This window comes from Urocitellus parryii, chromosome 8 (genome assembly GCF_045843805.1).
Source record: "Urocitellus parryii isolate mUroPar1 chromosome 8, mUroPar1.hap1, whole genome shotgun sequence".
NCBI classification, from domain to species: Eukaryota; Metazoa; Chordata; class Mammalia; order Rodentia; family Sciuridae; genus Urocitellus; species Urocitellus parryii.
In genome coordinates, this window is record NC_135538.1 from 121,212,319 (window position 1) to 121,231,060 (window position 18,742).

The window sequence follows — 18,742 nt, forward strand, 5'->3', positions numbered from 1 at the left end:
TGTGCTCTGCTTTAATTTCTTCTCTGTGAGGACTTGTGTACAATCTGCCCACTGGGCTGTGCAAGATGAGTGAAGAACTTCACCAAGTTTTAGGAAGCCTGGTTGCTGTACAGTGTGAGGAGGGACATCCTGACAAAGGTATCTCTGTGACTGACCCCCACTCTCTACCTGCTTTCCTTCATGGTCTTTGTGGAAGGCAGGGGCATTTTGTTCATCTGCCATGCTGCCTGCCAGCTCCAAGGAAAAGGGACCCTCCTCTGACCTCTACCTGCCAAACCAAAGAAGGCCATTGTCAGTTCTCTCAGTGGGTGAGAGATGTTAGATCGCAGTTAGTAGTGAGCACTGAAATGCAAACAAATAACAGCCAATGTCATGGGTTTTCTTTATGTTGCTCTTAAGGCTTTCTTTAAATTACTTTTAAGGCAAGTGGGTAGGCAGATTATACAGAAAAACAACAGGTACACAAATAATCAGAACAAAGAGAGTCAATTAAGAAATACACCAAGAAAGATTAATGGGGCTATTACTAACTCTTGTCAGGGTCAATTGGGGTCATTGTGAAGCTAGAATTTATGGTCATAAGTGTCTCAATAAATTTCAGAAGAGTCATTTTCTTAGCATTACAGGAGAAAAAAGTTAAGTTCTTTCTGGTCATTGACCCCAATACTCACAGTAACATAGTATTTACTTGTAAATGAAGCCCCCCCCCACTTAATATGATGGCCAATATGACAGTTCTGGAGAAGAACAACTAAGTAAAAACTCTTCCCCTTGACATGAAGGAATTGAACACCTGATTGTCAAAAAGTGGTGAATGTGGACCCAGTTCCCAGGGCAACCATAAAATATCAATGAATTTGGAGACAGCACTCTTTCCTTCACTGTCTCTGCTGGGAGTGAACCACTGTTTGGAGAATGCTCTTTGTTTGAGCCTTACTTTACTTTTACTTTAAGAAAAAGTTATCTTGCATTATCTTTGGTTTCTGACTTCAAATTTTCTTTCTTTGAAACACAAGACCTGAGGTTTGGAGTTTCAACTCCCCACTCTCCAGAGACATCTAATCAAGTGCCTTGACTCAGATTGACAGCCATCTACAGGAAGTAATTTAAACTTCACCTTATTCCTCTCCCAGCTTTGGTTGAGATGATGTCTAACTTAGCCTCTGATATCTTACCGTTTGCTTTGAGTTTCTCTGTCTACACTTTCCTCTGCTGAAACCTCTTCCATATGTCACACTCATGCTTTGTCTAATGTCATTTATGTTGTCACTGTTCATCTTTTTTTCCTCTTAATAACAGTGACATTCTTTTCCTACTGACATGTAGATGTACACTTTCTCTTGCTTTTTGTGGCATTCTTTTGTGCAAAACCATCAGAGAGGCAATGAGGCTCCACTGTTATGGCTGTTGCCTTATGGTGTCCCCCTGTCTCTCTTCAGTAATGGGCATCACACCACCATTTTTATAGGTTATTTCCAGAATCTGTAGGGCAATGAGTTAACCACCTTTATCTACTTACAAATCTTCTCATGGGGCACTAGTTGAAGATCCTTCATAGCTAAGAAATATATTGTCAGTTGGTATCTTTTCTTAACCAAAATGGTAGTTATGGTCCTTACTCTATAGTGCCTTTGCATGGACCCCATGTCCCCTCACATTTATTATTCCAAAGGAAAGCCAAGGAATACAATGATTCTTGCTCTTTTCTATGTCAGTAATCCTGTTGTTATTTTTGGACTATCTATGTTCCCAATAGAGTGACACAAAAACTCTTGCTCCCCTCCCCCACTTTTCAATATCATGCCCATCCTACTCTGATGAGGCCTTTCTAGTCAAATGAGTCAAAATATTACTGGCCTAGGGACCCCCAAAACACACCTTCCTTCCACTCAACAATGTACCTAACACTCATCTATCAATATCAAATTCTCCCTCTCTCCTCTGTACCCACCATTACCTGCTCCCATTCACACAACACTGGTTTCCCTCATCATGAGTCTGTCCCTATTTAGCCTACTACCAGTTTATACACATTACAAGAGGAAAATGGAGAATATTGACTGGTAAGAACGCAGGTACCTTTTTCTATGCAAGATCTAAAACAGGCCCAACAGGATTTGGGAAGATTTGCTGATGACCCTGATAAATATATAGAGGGATTCAAACTCAGACCTTGAGGTAATCTGGAGAGATATAACAATAATTTTGAGTCAAACTCTAACAGAGACCTCAGTTTGCTAAGGTTTGGAGGATGATTTATATTTTCCTAACACTTTATACCTTGTGGGCGCTTCTGCTGTTCAAACTGAGCATCCTCATTGGAGTTATGATGAATCACTTTGAAGGTGATACAGAGATCACCTGATCATTTGTCTCAAGGCAGCACTTAAAAATAATAGGATGAAACCTATTCTATGACATTGGCATCAATTGATCAGGGATTGGGGTGAAATCCCAGGACTTTTGTAGAAATATTGAAGGAAGGCTTAGGAAAATATACATTCTTAGATCCTGCATCTCTTGAAAGGCAACTTATTTTAAAAGATAAATTTATTCTTCAATTTGCCCCAGATTTTAGAAATTACAAAATTGGTAGCAGGTTCTGGGACTTCCCTTAAACTTAGCCATGCAGGTCTTTTATGATCAAACCAGGAGGAAACATTAAAGAACCTAAGAAGAAAGAAAAGATGGCCAAGAGACCAATACAATTATTGACTGCAGCTCTTCATGGCCACCCTCTTTTCTTCCCCACAGAACCCTTGAGCCTCTGTAGGTGTCTGTCATCATTACAGAAAGTGAGGGCACTAGAAGAAAATCTGCCCAATTAAGGGCAGGCTTCCAAAGACTTCTTGCCCTGTATGTGGCAGAAGCCACTGGAAAATGAAGCACATGCCTGAACCCCAGTGGCTGGGGAGGCTCAGGCAGGAAGATTGTAAGTACAAAGCCAACCTCAGCAAAGTAGCAAGGCCCCAAGCAATTCAGGAAGACCCTGTCTTTGAATAAAATATACAAATGGTTGGGGATGTTGCTTAGTGGTGAGTTTCCCCTGACTTCAGTCTCTGGTAACCCCTACCATAAAAACCAGATTTGCATTCCCCAAAAGATGCTCTGTCCTCACCAGCCTTGCCATGGAGAGAAGTTTTTAGTTAGGGGTTTTCTAGCACTTTCTTGTGGAGGAAATTTCTGGTTTTTGGAACAGCTCCATGTATCTAATATTTCTCTGTCTCTTGGTATATCAATTATCTTGTTTTTCTCGTAGGGCATTTGCCTCTAAATGATTTCCTCTATTTCAGATATTGAGGCCCCCTGGATAGAACTTAACTCATAATCAAGAGCATTTCACTGACAGCAAGTATGGGAGATACCTACCCTTATCAGCAGAAAGTAGGTATTAGTCACCCTTGTCCCAGATATGATTTAGGGTCTTGAACCTTGGCAGGGGGTATTAGGTAGCATTTAGTAGTGACCAGTGAAATGCAAACCAATAACATGGCAAGGTCATGGGTTTCCTTTAAAGTTACTTTTATGGTTTTCTTTACGTTACTTTTAAGGCAAATGGGTAAACAGATAACTTACAAAAAAAAAACAGGTGTGGAAACCTTAAAGAATAAACAGGGACAAGAGGGCCAATCAAGATATATATTCAGAAAGAAAGATTAACGGGGGCTATTCTAACTCTTGACAGGGTCAATTGGGGTCATTGTAAAGCTAGAAATTATGGCCATAGGTGTCCCAATATATTTCAGAAGAAAAATTTCCTCAGTAGTGCAGAGGCTGTAAGGTGAATTCTGCCTTGTCATTAACCTGAATATTCATATTAACAGAAAACTGACTTGTAGATGAAGTCCTCTGAACAAGAAGGCCACCAGGACAGTTCTGGAGAGGACCAACTAAGGTCAAAACTCAACCACCCAACACGAAGGAGGTGAACACCATATTGGCAAAGAGTGCTGAAGGTAGACCCAGTTCTCAAGGCAACCACAAAACACCAAAAAATTCAGAGATGGCACTGTTTCCTGTTGTTCTTTGCTGGGAGATGACCTACCCTCTTGGGAGTGCTCTTTGTTTGAGTCTTAATTTAGTTTTACTACTAATAAAATTCTCTTTTCTGGTTTTCAGTGACTGACTCAAAGTCTTATTTCTTCAGAACAGAAGAACTGGGGTTTGGAGCTTTAGCCCCCCCAGTCTTCTATGACAGGAGAGACTCCTGGCCATCTTTGGCCAGGACAGTCCCCAGTAGGAAATAGGAGATTTGAGGTGATGCTGAGATAGGTTTTCTTGAAAAGGTGGGGAGCTCTGCCCTGAGCTCTCCGAAGTCTCCAAGAATTTGGTTCCACTGAGCAGCCTGGTTCCCAGCACAGCCGAGGTGTGGGGAGGGGCCAGCTGTGTAAGCATCTTCACTCCAGGGTTCTGGATACCTTATCTCTAAGCAGGCCAGCCCCTGGATGTGTGACAGTGAATCCCTGAATCTCCCAAACAGAAACCTCTTGAGATATGCCCATCTTGGGAAAAGAGACACAGTTGTTGGCCAGTTGGTGGTGTTTCCTCTGTCCCTCATGGGCAGTGTTTTGCAATAGATTGTCTTGCCTGGCTTCTCTATGCATATAGGACTAGTTTATACCCCAGAGGGTTGCAGGGGTCAGGTAGCCCAGTCTAGAGGATCGTGGGGTGCCCATAACAACCAAATCTTTTTAGGAGAATGATCCCAGTCCAGTCTCAGACTGGAGTAAACATCAAAGGAGATTTGCAGTGCCTTTTCTTCATGGTGCCCATAGGCCCACTCTCACTTCTGTAGCCAGGCCTCTCACACCTGCCCTGTCCCCATGAAAATAGATGCTTCCCGTGTCTCCTCCCTTCCCTTCCCCTCCAAACTCCCCACAATGTTGCAAGTCATCCAGAAGGATAGCCTCACATTAAGACACAGAGTGCACACAAGCCAGACATAGCACAATTGCCCATCAACAGAATCAGGATTCATAGCTTATGAGACTCTCAGGCACAAAATTTAATGCAGGAACAGTGAGTAAACAGGCTACATACAACCAGAAGATGACTCACAAAATACTGAGTGGAAGAAACAAAATGTGCTCTATGTTCCCATCCTTAAGACCTTCAAACCAGGAGACATACAATTACTCTTTGGGGTGTGAGGACATGGTAATGACAAAATCCAGGGCCAAGGCCACCTTATGGATGTAGCAAGTAGGTCAGGAATAATATGTGTGTGATTCTATGGTGCTGGGGATGCTGTAGGTCCTGACTGGGGAGGTGGGTGTCAGCCCACTCATGTTATAATTCATCAATCTCCACAGATACATTTCATGTATTTTGCATATGTATTTTATTTCACAAAGATCACACAAAAATAAGCCACCCCACCTTTAGGCCTGTGTTGGTCTTCTCAGGGCACTGGCCCCCTCATGTCTTGCTCAGATGGTCTTAGTGGGGAAGACAGGGTGGGGAGCTGCCAGGGCCAGAGGACAAACAACTCAGGTGGCCCTGAGCCAAGGAACCTTCTAATACCACTTTCCTTCCTTCCCCTGGGGTTTGCACCTGCCCTCTGCACTGCCATACATTTGCTCCATACCCCCTGTGTTCTGTTGTGTTGACCTGGGAACCTGGCTTCCAGACTCTGTCAGGCCTGCCTGGAGTGGCATTTTCTGACCAAGTTCTGTTTCTTATAAAGGATTGGCTCTGGTGAAGCAAGCACCCCAACATCCATGATTAATGGAATCTCTGGAGTGGTATTTTAGTGTGAATTTACTCACTTACTTAAAGCTGACTATGTATGAATATATCAGTTATATAATGACGGGAACTCCATCTCCATGTCAGGCCCCTCATTAGGTATACAAAGTCAGAATACTTGTCCTTTTGGAGAGGACAGGTATGAGAAGACAGGTTCATGTGATGAATGCTGCAGAGCAGTCTGGGGGCCTGTGAGAGCACAGCAGAAGGGATACCTAAAGAAGTGATATTTAGCTGGGCACAATGGCAAACATCTATAATCCCAGTGGCTATAGAAGCTGAGGCAGGAGGATGGTGAGTTTAAACCCAGCCTCAGACATGATAAGACACTAAACAACTCAGTGAGATCCTGTCTCTAAATAAAAATACAAAATATGGCAGAAGATGTGGCTCAGTGGTTGAGTGCCCCTGAATTTAATCCCTGGTTTAAAAAAAAAACGATGTTTATAGGAAATCAATAAACCTTAAATTATACTACAAGTGATAGTAACAAAAGCAACATGGTATTGGCACCAATACAGACATATAGATTAATGGTACGAACTAGATGGCACAAAGACAAACCCTCATAAATTCAGTTATCTCATACTAGACTAAGTTGCCAAAAACATATATTGGAGAAAAGATAGCATCTTCAACAAATGGTGCTAGGAAAACGGAAATCCATATGTAGCAAAATGAAATTAAACATGTTTCTCACCCTGTGAGAAACTCAACTCAAAGTGAACCAAGAATTTACACACTAGTAGAGAGAACCTGTGCCTAATAGAAGAAAAAGTAGGCTCAATTCTTCACCACTTTGGCTTAGGAGCTGACTTCCTTAACAAGATTCCTAAAGCATGAGAAGTAAAATCAATAATAAATAAATGGGATGGAATTAAACTAAAAGGTTTCTTAATAGCAAAGGAAACAATCATTAAGATGAAGAGAGAGTCTACAGAATGTGAGAAAATAGTTATCATATGCATAATCTTCAGGATATATAAAGAACTCAAAAAACTTTACACCTAAAATCCAAATAATCCAGTCAATATATGGGCAAAGGAAATGAACAGACATGTCAGAGAAGAATAAATATAATCAACAAATATATGAAAAATGTTCAACATCTCTAGAGATTAGAAAAATGCAAATCAAAATTCCTCTAAGATTTTATCTCACTCCAGTCAGACTGGCAACTATCAAGAATATCAGCAACAATAAATTTTGTTGAGGATGTGGGAAAATAGGTACACTCATACAGGGCATGTGGGGCTGGAAATTGGTGCAACCATATGGAAAGCAGTATAAATATTCTTCAGAAAAAAATGGAATGGAACCAACTTTTGACCCAGTTATGTCACTTCTCGGTTTATATCCAAAGTAACACAACAACATCAAAGTTTACAGCCGTTCAATTCGCAATATCTAAACTATGGAACCACAGGTGCCTTTGAATAGATGAATGGATAAAGAAAATGTGGTGTATATATATGTGATGGAATATTACTGAGCCATAAAGAATGAAATGATGAAATTTGCTGGTAAATGTATACAGCTAGAGAATACTGTGCTAAGTGAAATAAGCCAATCCCAAAGAACCAAAGGCCAAACGTTTTCTCTGATATGTAGATTCAAATTCACAGTAAGGGAAGGTGTCTAGGGAAGCATAGAGACACTTTAAATTAAATACAGGGGAATGAAAGGAGGAGAGGGTATAGAAGTATGTGAGTTAGGAGAATAAATCACACATTATTACCTCATGTGTAAATATGAAAACACAACCACTGTAATTTTATGAAATATACAGTCAGAAGAATGAGAAGTTATACTCCATTATATATGAAGTGCCAAAATCCACTCTACTCTCATATGTAACTAATTAGAACAAAAAAAGGCAATATATTTGAACACGATAAAAAAAAAAAACTTAAGATATTTTCACTGGTCCTTTTAGTGACTATGACCTTACATGCTGCACCTATGGGCCAGAAGGGATAGTTGGCCCTTTTTCTAGAGAGTCCACTATCTGTACAGGAAGGGGAGGCCTGGTAAGCATGTTGCTGGAAGGATTTCAACTACAGTTGTCAAACTGAGGGCTGAAAACAGTGCCTAGGCCTGCAGGGTTTGCAGAGTCATTGAAAATTGAGTGGAGTCCTTTAGGAATTTACTGCCTGTGTCCATTCTCTACACCAGCCCCTAATATACACCATGGCCAATCAGAGTTCCATGTGTGGCATAGATAGCATTTTGTATTATTGATAGACTTGTTTGTTTTCTAACTTTTGAAATACCATACATATATTATTTTCAAAATCACTAAATCAAGATAATTAGAATTCTCATTACCTAGTTAATTACCTAATAATGAAAATGATAAAAAGCCAAACTTGGAAGGCCATGAATTGTATATTTTTCTCTCATATGTGGAAGCTAGAGGGGAAAAAGGAAAAGAGAGATATGGGATAGAGTCTGATGAAAATCCAGGGGAGTTCAGGAGAGGAAAGGAAACAGAGGGAGGAAGGAGAAAGGGAAAGAGATACTGAGGAAGGACGTTGACAAAGTACATCATTATATAGTGTGTGTGTCTAAATATGTAACAATGAATCCCACCATTAGGTATGATTTTAATGCACTAATAAAAACATGGAAAAATAAAATAACTAATTAAAAATAAATAAAATACATTACTCTAAAAAAAAGAAAGAAAGAAAGTTCCTTCTCATGATCATATGCCTGGGGTGATCTTGCCTGTGTGTGCACTGATGTTTATGGCAGAGTAGAACCAAACACATGTACATCATCAGGCAGGTGGCACACTGTGTATATCCCTAAAATGTAAAACTTCAGCAGTAAAAATGAAGAAATAACAGCTGGTGGCACACACCTGTAATCCCAGTGGCTCAAGAGGATTGAAAGTTGGAAGCCAGCCTGAGCAAGTAAGACCCTGTCTCAAAATATGTGTTATACTTTTTTTTATATCTGGGAAATTCAGAGGAAAAGTAAAAAAAAAAAAATCCAGCCTAGTGGAATATATGTTCTAGTGGCTAGAAGAGGATGCACTGTAAACATATTAAATAAGCACAATGTTCATGTAGGAGGCATAAGACTTAAAAGTTTATTCAGAGGGTATGTGGTGGGGGGTCAACAGGGAAGACAAGTATTTGCCAAAGTACTCAGTGCCTTGATGAAAAGGTGACCTTTGAGGTAAGATTTGAAGAATATGAATAATAATCTTGATGGTGTCAGTATCAAATTCTTTCCAGGAAGGATAAACAGTAGTGCAAAGGCACTGGGGCAGGAGCATGTCCTTGTGTTCATGGTAAATGAGAACTGTGGTATGCCCTGAGCAGAGTCACTGAGTAGAGGCCAATGATATGATCAGACCCTGCAGGGCTGGAAGTTTCTGGAAGTCTTTGAACCTTTACTCTGAGTGAGCCAGAGAGTTAGACGGCAGTTTGACCTCAGAGGGATCACAGCAGAACTTCCCCTATAAAAAGACTTGTGTTGTAAAAGACACTATGGCTTCTGTGCTCAGAAGAAAATGGCAAAGTGGGGAGCCAGATTCTTAGGATGGTCTTTCCAGCACTTCCTAATGGACTGAAGCTGGGGTATAAGAAGGAAGTCAATGGTGCACCCCTTATATCAGACTGCATAAGGAGAAGGATGGAGTAGCCCTCAGTGGACAGCAGAGGACTCTGGAAAGGGACATGGCAGGCACTCAGTGAAAACACTGAACTGAGATATATCCTGGAAACGCAGGTGAGGTTATCACATTGGCCGTGGGACAGATGAGTGTGTCCAGAATGGAGAAATGGATTAAAGCCTTGAGCACAGGTGAGCACACCAAGGGAGTGATGGCCAAGTAAAGAAAGGGACAGGCACTGAGCCCTGGAGCTCTGTGAACTCCCCGTGTTTGCCATGTGATCAGACCACGCACGTCCACAGAAGAGTGCACAGTTCTGCGGCCACACCCAGGACACACATGGATCAGGAAGTCCCAGATTTCCTGTGCACATGAGTCCCCCAGACATCACCCCAACATGGAGAGTGTAGAGTTAGTAGTAGACGCCATTACAATGTCAAGGTGGTGCTGATGCTGCCAGAGTGTAGTTCATACTTTCAGAAGCTCAGATAATGACCAGGATTCCCAGACTGTGCATCAGATCTCCTCAAGATTACAGTAAGTGACTCCTCTGTCTTGTGCTGACTAATCTGGGAGATGTGGTCTGTGGCTAGGAGCAAGTGTTTTGTAACAAGCCTACCAGCCATCCTGGTGCTCAGCCAGATAGGGACCCCTGAGGTCACTGATCAGTGTCCAGAGTGGGAGGGGTCTTAAATCCACATTTAAATATATTTTATCACTTGAGGAGAAAAGGGATGTGTATTGTCAATGATGAGACCTGATGTTGAAAGATCATGTTGTTCTCTCTCCCATGGGTACAGCCAGGTGGAAGATGCAGGTAGTGAGTCACAGCTCAACAGAAAGAACATCTCTCTGCTGCACTCTGAAACTGTGGCCCAGACCCATTCCTCACTTCTTGGAGCAAACAATGCAATCCACGTTTTTATGACTTACATATAAGTCTTATATAGAACGAGGAAACCGAGATGGCAGAGTAGAGGAAGGCTGCACTTTCCACTTGCTCCACAGCTCAGAATTGAAGCAACAGGACTGCTGCATCTCACTGAGGTGGTGCCTGAGGGAATACACTAAAGATCAATATTGGGCAGGAAGAGCCTCAGAAATTCTGCTATTTTGTATAGAGCCCAAGAGAAGGGATATTGGAGCCAAGGTAGAGACAGCTGTGGGGTCAGCTCACCACAGAGGGGAGGGGGAATAAAAAGACAGAGAGGAACTCAACTGAAAAATTTGGCACAAGAACTCTGGACTTGGGAGGCTGAGGCAGGCTGATCACAACTTTGAGGCCCTCCTGAAGAACCTAGTGAGGCCCTGTCTTAAAATAAAAAATAGAATGAATTGTGGTTTTAGTTCATTGGAAGAGCATGCCTGGGTTCATTCCAAAGAAAGAATGGAAGAAAGGAAGGAAGCAAGATGATTATAATTAGGAGGATTCAGGTCAGAGACAAGGTGGTGAGTACAGCTGGCTTTCCCTTTGAGTCTGGTGGCTCACATGATAAGCTAGGAGGGTCAGAAAACTGAAAAAGTGGGTGGAAATGCATTTAGGGACTGAACTTTGAAAGGTTATATTCATTGGTATAACTATGCTGTGCCCTCACAACCAAAGTTGGTTGATTATCTGCCTTAGGAGTTGAATTCTCTGGAAGCCCCTGTGACCCAGATACCCAGCAGAGATCAGCATCTGCCTGGCCCTAGGGGTGTTTGGATCTAATTTGGAAGAAAATAATTGTCAACCAAGACAACTACACCTAGCAAAATTATCTTTTAAAATCAAAGAGACATTAAAAAAAAACCCTTGCCAGATGAGCTGCTATAAATAGAATTCCCAAGCCAGATGCAGTGGCTCACACGTGTAATCCCAGTGACTTGGGAGGCTGAGACAGAGGACTGCAAGTTCAAAGCCAGGGTCAGAAATGGCAAGTCACTAAGCTACTCAGTGAGACCCTGCCTCTAAATAAAATACAAAATAGGGCTGGGGATGTGGCTCTGTGGTTGAATGCCCCTGAGTTCAATCCCCCAGTAATAGCCTCCCCCTCCAAAAAAAAGAAACAAAATTCACAACTAGGAAGCCAATATTTCAGAACATACTTAAGGAAAAACTCCACATGAGAAATTAAGAGAAACCCCATTAGCTGCATGTGTGGCTCGGTGTCAAAGACTTGTCTAGCATGTGTCAGGCCTTTGGTTCAACCCAGGGAAAAGGGGAAAACAAGCAAGACTCTACGACTGGAGAATACATTACATGTGTAGCTAAGCAAATAAGAAACAGAATTACATTAAACATGAGAAATCAATCAACATGGCAAGAATTCATGCACATATCTCTTCTCTTTATAGGAACACTGAACGTAAGTGGTCACATCTCCAACTAAACAATGGACACCATCACAAAGTGTTTTTTTTTTAATAAGACCCACTTGTGTGGTGTTTACCAAAGACTCATCACAAAGACAAATTCTCTCACAGGGTCTTTGCTTTTTTTAACTTTTGATGATCATGACTCCGTGAATAAGATTGTCGTTCAGAAATACCACACTGTGAATGGCCACAACTGTGAACTGAGGAAAGCCCTGTCAACATAAGAGCTGGCCAAAGAACTTGACATGGTTGTAGAAAGTTTGGTGGTGATTGTGGGGGTTGTTTTGGTGTAAACGACAATTTTGGTCGAGGACAAAACTTCAGTGGCTTTGGTGGCAGCCATGGTGGTGTTGGATATGGTGGCAGTGGGGATGGCTACAATAGATTTGGTAGTGACAGAAGCAATTTTGGAAGTGGTAAAGGCTACAATGATTCTGGCAATGACAACAATCAGTCATCAAATTTTGGTCCCATGAAGGGTGGAAACTATGGAGGCAGAAGCTCTGGACCTGATGGTGGTGGAGGACAATACTCTGCCAAACCATGAAACCAAGGTGGCTCTGGTAGTTCCAGCAGCAGCAGTAGCTATGACAATGGCAGAAGGTTTTAATGTTGCCAGGAAACAAAGCTTAGCAGGAGAGGAAGTGACAGGGAAGCCACAGGTTACAACAGATTTGTGAACTCAGCCAAGCACACTGGGGCAGGGCCTCACTGCTACAAAGAAGACATGGTTTAGACAATACTCACATGTATGCGCAAAAAAATTCAAGTACTGTATTTGTGACTATTGGTATAACAGGTTATTTTAGTTTCTGTTCTGTGGAAAGTGTAAAGCACAAATGTAGACTTCTTTTTTTTTTTTGCACCCATGATGTTAATTGCTAAATGTAATAGTCTTATTATGACACTGAATAAATATGTCTTTTTTTATATGTACTGTGTAAAGTTAGTCTACTCTGAAGCCATCTTGGTAAAACTTCCACAAGAGTGTGAAGTTAGAAGTCATTCAGGATAATACCAGGTCCAGACAGCTTGGTGTAGTTGTTGTGACCTTTTGAAGTTCACCATTGAAAGGGTCACACAAGCACAGTCATGGAATTATTTGGTTATAAAAATGATTGTTGACACATCCTATGCAATATCTAAATTGAATAATGATACTGTACACTTAACAGATGGGAATGAAGCTTGTCTTTCATCCATTTTCATGTGTAATCAACAAACAATTTAATTCTCCTGAATGGAAAAAAGAAAACCCTCAAATCTTTCTACCTACCCACTATGTTTAACATTATATTCAATTTCCATTTATGCATCCACAGTAAAGTGTTCTGGATAAATGAATGAATTACATGAGGTGTCCTTCATTTTTTATTGTTGTCATTTTTTATACTTGGAATTAAACTACAAGTCCTTTTTTTTTCTTTTGAAACAGGGTCTTGATAAGTTGCTGAGACTGACCTTGAACTTGGGTTCCTCCTGCCTCAGCCTCTTGAGATGCTGGGATCAGAGGCATGCAATGCCACACTGATGTCTGTCATCTTTTTTGTCAAAATTGATACATTATTAAATGTTGGTATGTTATATTCTAATAAATAATTTACTGTGTTTACACAGGCTTGCCTTCCTTTTAATTATCTTTTCCCCATGTGACATAAAATTACTGTGCTAGATTTTAAAATTCCAGATGACATAATGATTTTTAGAGTGGCCTAGACAATTATAAGCAGTTTTCATAAAGAATTTGGTGATAGAAAACTACTTAGTTAAAAAGAAAGAAAGAAAGAAAACTACTTACTTTACAAATTTCCTAGTTACAGCAAGATTTGGGATTGGAAAAGTCAGTCAGTTCACATACAAATGAAAATTAATTACTACACCTACAGAGAACAGTGATAGATACCTTTCTTGTGATTCAAATATTTTATTAGCTTCTGAGTTTAAGAAAAATCTCATCCCTGAAGAAAGCGTCAATCACCTGTGTTGACATTCTTCCCAAAAGTTTCAAGGACAAAGCTGTCATTGATAGCCATTGGGGAACTAAAAAACCCAGGGACAATGGACCCTTCACTCATTTTGTTTCTCTGATGCTCCCCTGTTCACATGTGACTGCCTAAAATTACTTCAATTAAAATTAAAGAAAGTGTAAGATCCAGTTCTCACTTGTACTAGCCACATTTCAAAAGCTCAGTCACAGGTGGCTCCTGACTATGCTGATGAGCAGCACAGACAGAACCTCTGTCATGGCAGGAGGGACCACAGGACACTGGTGTTCTAGTGAATTCTGATTCTATAGATGGGCTCCTGAGTACAATTAAGAGATGATGATAATTGCTCATTTCAATTACTCTTCATGATCTCTTCTCTGGTTAGTCTGGGTCCATCTGCTTTTTGACCAAAAGATTAATTTTTCCAGTTACAAATAAATATTTAATATTACTTTTTAAACTGATTTTACGCCATAAATGAAAAGAGAATGAATTATATTTATATATTATCAAAAGGTTTTAGAAGAAAGTACCATGTTAAAAAATTAGAAATACAAAAAAAATTAGAAATACATAAACACACCAGTTTCTGTACCAATTTCCATAGCAATAAAAATCCATTACTCCCCTGAGATTTACCCACCATCTTGTTCCAGAATCATCCTCTTCAGCCTGATCCATGAAGTTTTAATCCTATTGGTGCATCTCTAAACAACATAGATTACTTAAAACACTATACGCATTTTTAATTTTTTATACAAATGTGATCATGTTATCTTTGACCTCACTTTGGCTTAATGTGTGTTTGTTAAGTTTTTATAGGTATGTATTTATCTTTGCTGCATTATAGCTTTCCATTAAATAAGCAATTCACATGTTAAATTGCTCCTTCTATTCTTTGTGGTCATGTGGTTTGTTTTCAGGCTTGGAAAATGATAAACAAAGTTGTTCTAAGCCTCCTGGTACATGTTCGTTGCTGCACATGAGCATGTGGCTCTCAGAATTACGTGTCCAGAATTGGAACTGCATGTGGGTAATATTCAACCTAATAGGTGATGCCACACTGCTCTCCAGGTGTCTGTACCCCTGTGCACTATGGTGCAGTATAAGGAAGCTCTTGATGGTCCAACTTCTCATCCACATGGAAGCATCAGTGATTGTAATTTAGAAATTCCTTTGAATTTTTCATGAGATTTATTTCTTACAACTTGACTGAGTTATGATTCACATACCATTCACACGTTTAAAGTCTACACTTCAGTACATTCACAGAGTTGTGCACCAGTCACCACATTCAATTTAAAATATTTCCATCACCCCAAGAAGAAACCCCATGCCCATCACAGTCACCTCTTTCCCCATCCAGGACTTCTCCCTGGCACTAGGCACATGCTCTTCTGCTCTCCGTCTCTATAGGTTTCATTATTCTGAACATTTCATGTAAAGGGGATCCTACAGCATGTGGTGTTTTGTGGCTGGCTTCTTTTACTTAGCCTGTTTTCAAAGTTAATCCAGGTTGTCATTGTGGTTTGGTGGGCATTTCCCTATTGGCTAATGGGAAACTGATGAGCTAATGAGGTGAAGCATATTTCCATAGTTTTGTTGGAAAATAGATATTTTTTCCTTTTTGAATTTTCCATTCATCCTTCTCCTGACCACACCATACTCTGTGAGCTGGGGGCTATTCTTCTCAGTTTCATAAGATGGTTGTAATTCCAAATGTCCCCTCACCTTCTGCCTCCCATTGGGTTTGGTAAATTGGGATCCCAAGTTTGTCTCTCTCTGAAGCAGACTGCCTTATACTCATTGGCTGGCCACTTTTTACATATTCTATTTACCAGTCCTTGTCACATTAGATGCTTGGCAAATATTTTCTCCCCCCTCTGACTTCTTTTTTCACTTTATTTGTTTATTTATTTGGTGCCAAGGATTGAACACAGGGACGCTCAACTACTGAGCCACATCCCCAGCCCTATTTGTGTTTTATATATAGAGAGGGTCTCACTGAGTTGCTTGGCACCTCACTGTTGCTGAGTCTGACTTTGCCCTCCCATTCTTCCTGCCTCAGCCTCCTGAGCCACTAGGATTATAGGCATGCTCCACCATGCCTGGCTCACTGGTGACTTTTTAAAGTTGAAGATATTCGGGCTGGGGATGTGGCTCAAGCATTAGTACGCTTGCCTGGCATGCGTGCGGCCTGGGTTCGATCCTCAGCACCACATACAAAGACGTTGTGTCCACCAAAAACTAAAAAATAAATATTAAAAAAAAATTCTCTCTCTCTCTCTCTTTAAAAAAAAAAAAAAAGTTGAAGATATTCTTTTCCAAAGTTCCACAAAAATTTCTTTCTATTTTTGGTTGGAAATACACTTAATAAATAGGTTTGAAAGACTGCTGATAATTTTTTCCATATGGAGACTCATACATAATTCACAGATGTGGGATATACCCCTATTAAAATATTTCAATAAAACATTACTGTTCACACTGTCTGTCTTCTGGTGGCTTCATTCCAAATATCTTGAAAGCTTACTCTAGTGATCATGGTCTCTCGTAATTACATTTTCAAAGTATTAATTGTGTTCTGTAGAAACACAAATGATTTTTGTCTCTAGCTCTTGTCCAATAACTGCTGTAATTTTTGCAAGTTCATATATAGTTTATATTTTTTCTTGTTTGATTACACTTGCTAGGAAATCCAGTATACTTTTGAATGTAGTGGAGATAGCAGATGTGCAGGGTATGTCCTCCCTGCCCTGCAGATCCAGTCTCCAGGTAGGTACCTTTTGGTGTCCTGGGAACTGCCCTGTATGGACTGCCTGATCTGCAAAGTCAGCCCTGCTGTCTGTCCCCCAGTTATCCTGGGCTCCACAGGAGCACTGTGATGGGAGAGAGGGTGAAGGAGCATTGGTTTGTGCTTTTTTTCCCCTGGATTTCTCTTACAGTATTGGAACAAATAGAAATGAGTCATGATTGGTCTGAATTCTTTTCTGTGTCCTCTCAGTAAGCATCTCAGATTAAATGTGTTGTTCTGAGTGCCAAGCTTTTTTTTTTCCATCAAACAGTTTAGCTAAATTCATCTGTGCACTAGACCAATATTTCTCAAACTTGTCTTCAAGTTAAGTCATCTGTAGAAATTTTAAATAGATGTAGGCAAGGATCAAACATCAAACTCTTGAACCTGATTCACCAGAAGAGTAATTCAGGTACCAATCCTGTCTGTGAACCTCCCCAGAGGATTCTAATGAGCAGCCAAGTGAAGAAGCAGAGGCTCAGAGCAAGAGGCTCAGTAATGGGTGTGAATCAAAACCAGCTGGAATTGCAGTAAACTCAGAGCCTGTACATTATTCTAGTCAGCTGAGCAGTGAACTTAGTGAAAACCACCAGCCCATATCAATGAAGATGTGTCACAGATATATATGTCAGATAAATTGTACAGAATGGTGTCTTCGGCAGTGCAGAGAGTTGGTAATGTTGGATGCAAAGTTTATGTACAACCTGTTCAACTCTTTCCTCACCAAATCTCCTCAGAGGGCTGGAGGCTCCTCCCCAAGAAGTAGATGTGCCATTTGACACATGTAGGTGTAAGAATGTATGTTCTGCATAGTAACTAACCTCGAGTCCCATGTCTTCTGAATTCTTACCCAGTTCCAAGCAAAATCAAATTTATATGTCAGATGCCATCCACTGAGTGGAAGGCTGGTGCCTTTAAGAAAGATCCCTCTAATGCATTCTGAGGTATATTGTCCTTACAGGGATCTTTCAGAGGGACATTAAGCTGTTATCACTGTCCACTGAGGCATGAAAAATCTCCAAAAGTTCTGGAAGCTCACATTTAATGTTTCCCTTAGAGCAAATGCTTTTTTATAACTTGAATAAAATAATTTTCCTATACTTAGGTCATAAAGGTAGTCTATAATATTAAGTAATATTTTGAAAGAGATGTATATAATTCCATTTTTCCATGTGGACCAATTATCTTTAAACCATTTGTTCAAAATTTTTCCTTTACACAGCAGACTCTAATGATACCAGTGTTATACATTTATACTGTATATTACAAATAGTATCAGTTTGTATGTATACATGTGTTATATGTCTCCATCTGTCTCTATCATACACACAGTCACAAATGCCTAATGTCTACATGTGTGTTGTTTGGTTTGTGACTTCCTACTTTGTTTTAAAATCTACTTGTCTAACCCTGAATCAACACCCTACTCTTTATCTACAATAACTTTAATGTAAGTTTTGATATCTACTAAGACAATATCTGTGCGCTTGTTCTTTTTGTTTAAAGGTGTATTGCCTATTATTCATAAATATTTCCAAACAAGGCATAGAATCATTTAACCAGGCATAACAAAATGCCTAGTGGATATTTAATTGAGATTTATTAGAATTCTTGTAACATTTTAGGAATTTAATGCCATTATAATATTGAATCACAAGTGAGAATCTTGGTAATTCTCTTCAGTTAATTGTTTTCTCTATTGCCGAATAAGGTTTTTAAAATACCCCATTGCTATATTGAGGAAAATTTGTAGGTTTCATTCTAGAAGTTTGTAAAAGAGTATTTTTACTATACCAATGACTTCTCTGTAAGTTTTCACACTCTGCTTGCTTCTAGAGTGTAAAACACCTAAGAGGGGAAACGATGTTATTAATTCCAAGAATTTGTAATGATTTGGGATTTTATAAATTCAATATATTATCATTTGCAATTTATGAGACTTCTGTATCTCAGTTCAAACCTTCTATATTTATTTATTTTCTCCCTTGACTGCAGTGAGGAGGTCCTCAATTATAATGCTTAATAAGACTGTTAGGAAATAAGACCTTACCATACATTTGCTCTTCAGATTTCCTGAATTACCCCTGTCAAAGTAGAGCTGTAACCCACAGGAGAACTGGCTGACAGATTCTTAAGGGACAGCTTTTTGTGCCCATCCCAACACAAGGGATCCCTGGTGCCCCCTATGTGCCCTTTGCAGCCTTTAACTCTAACTTCACCCTCCTGCCCTGA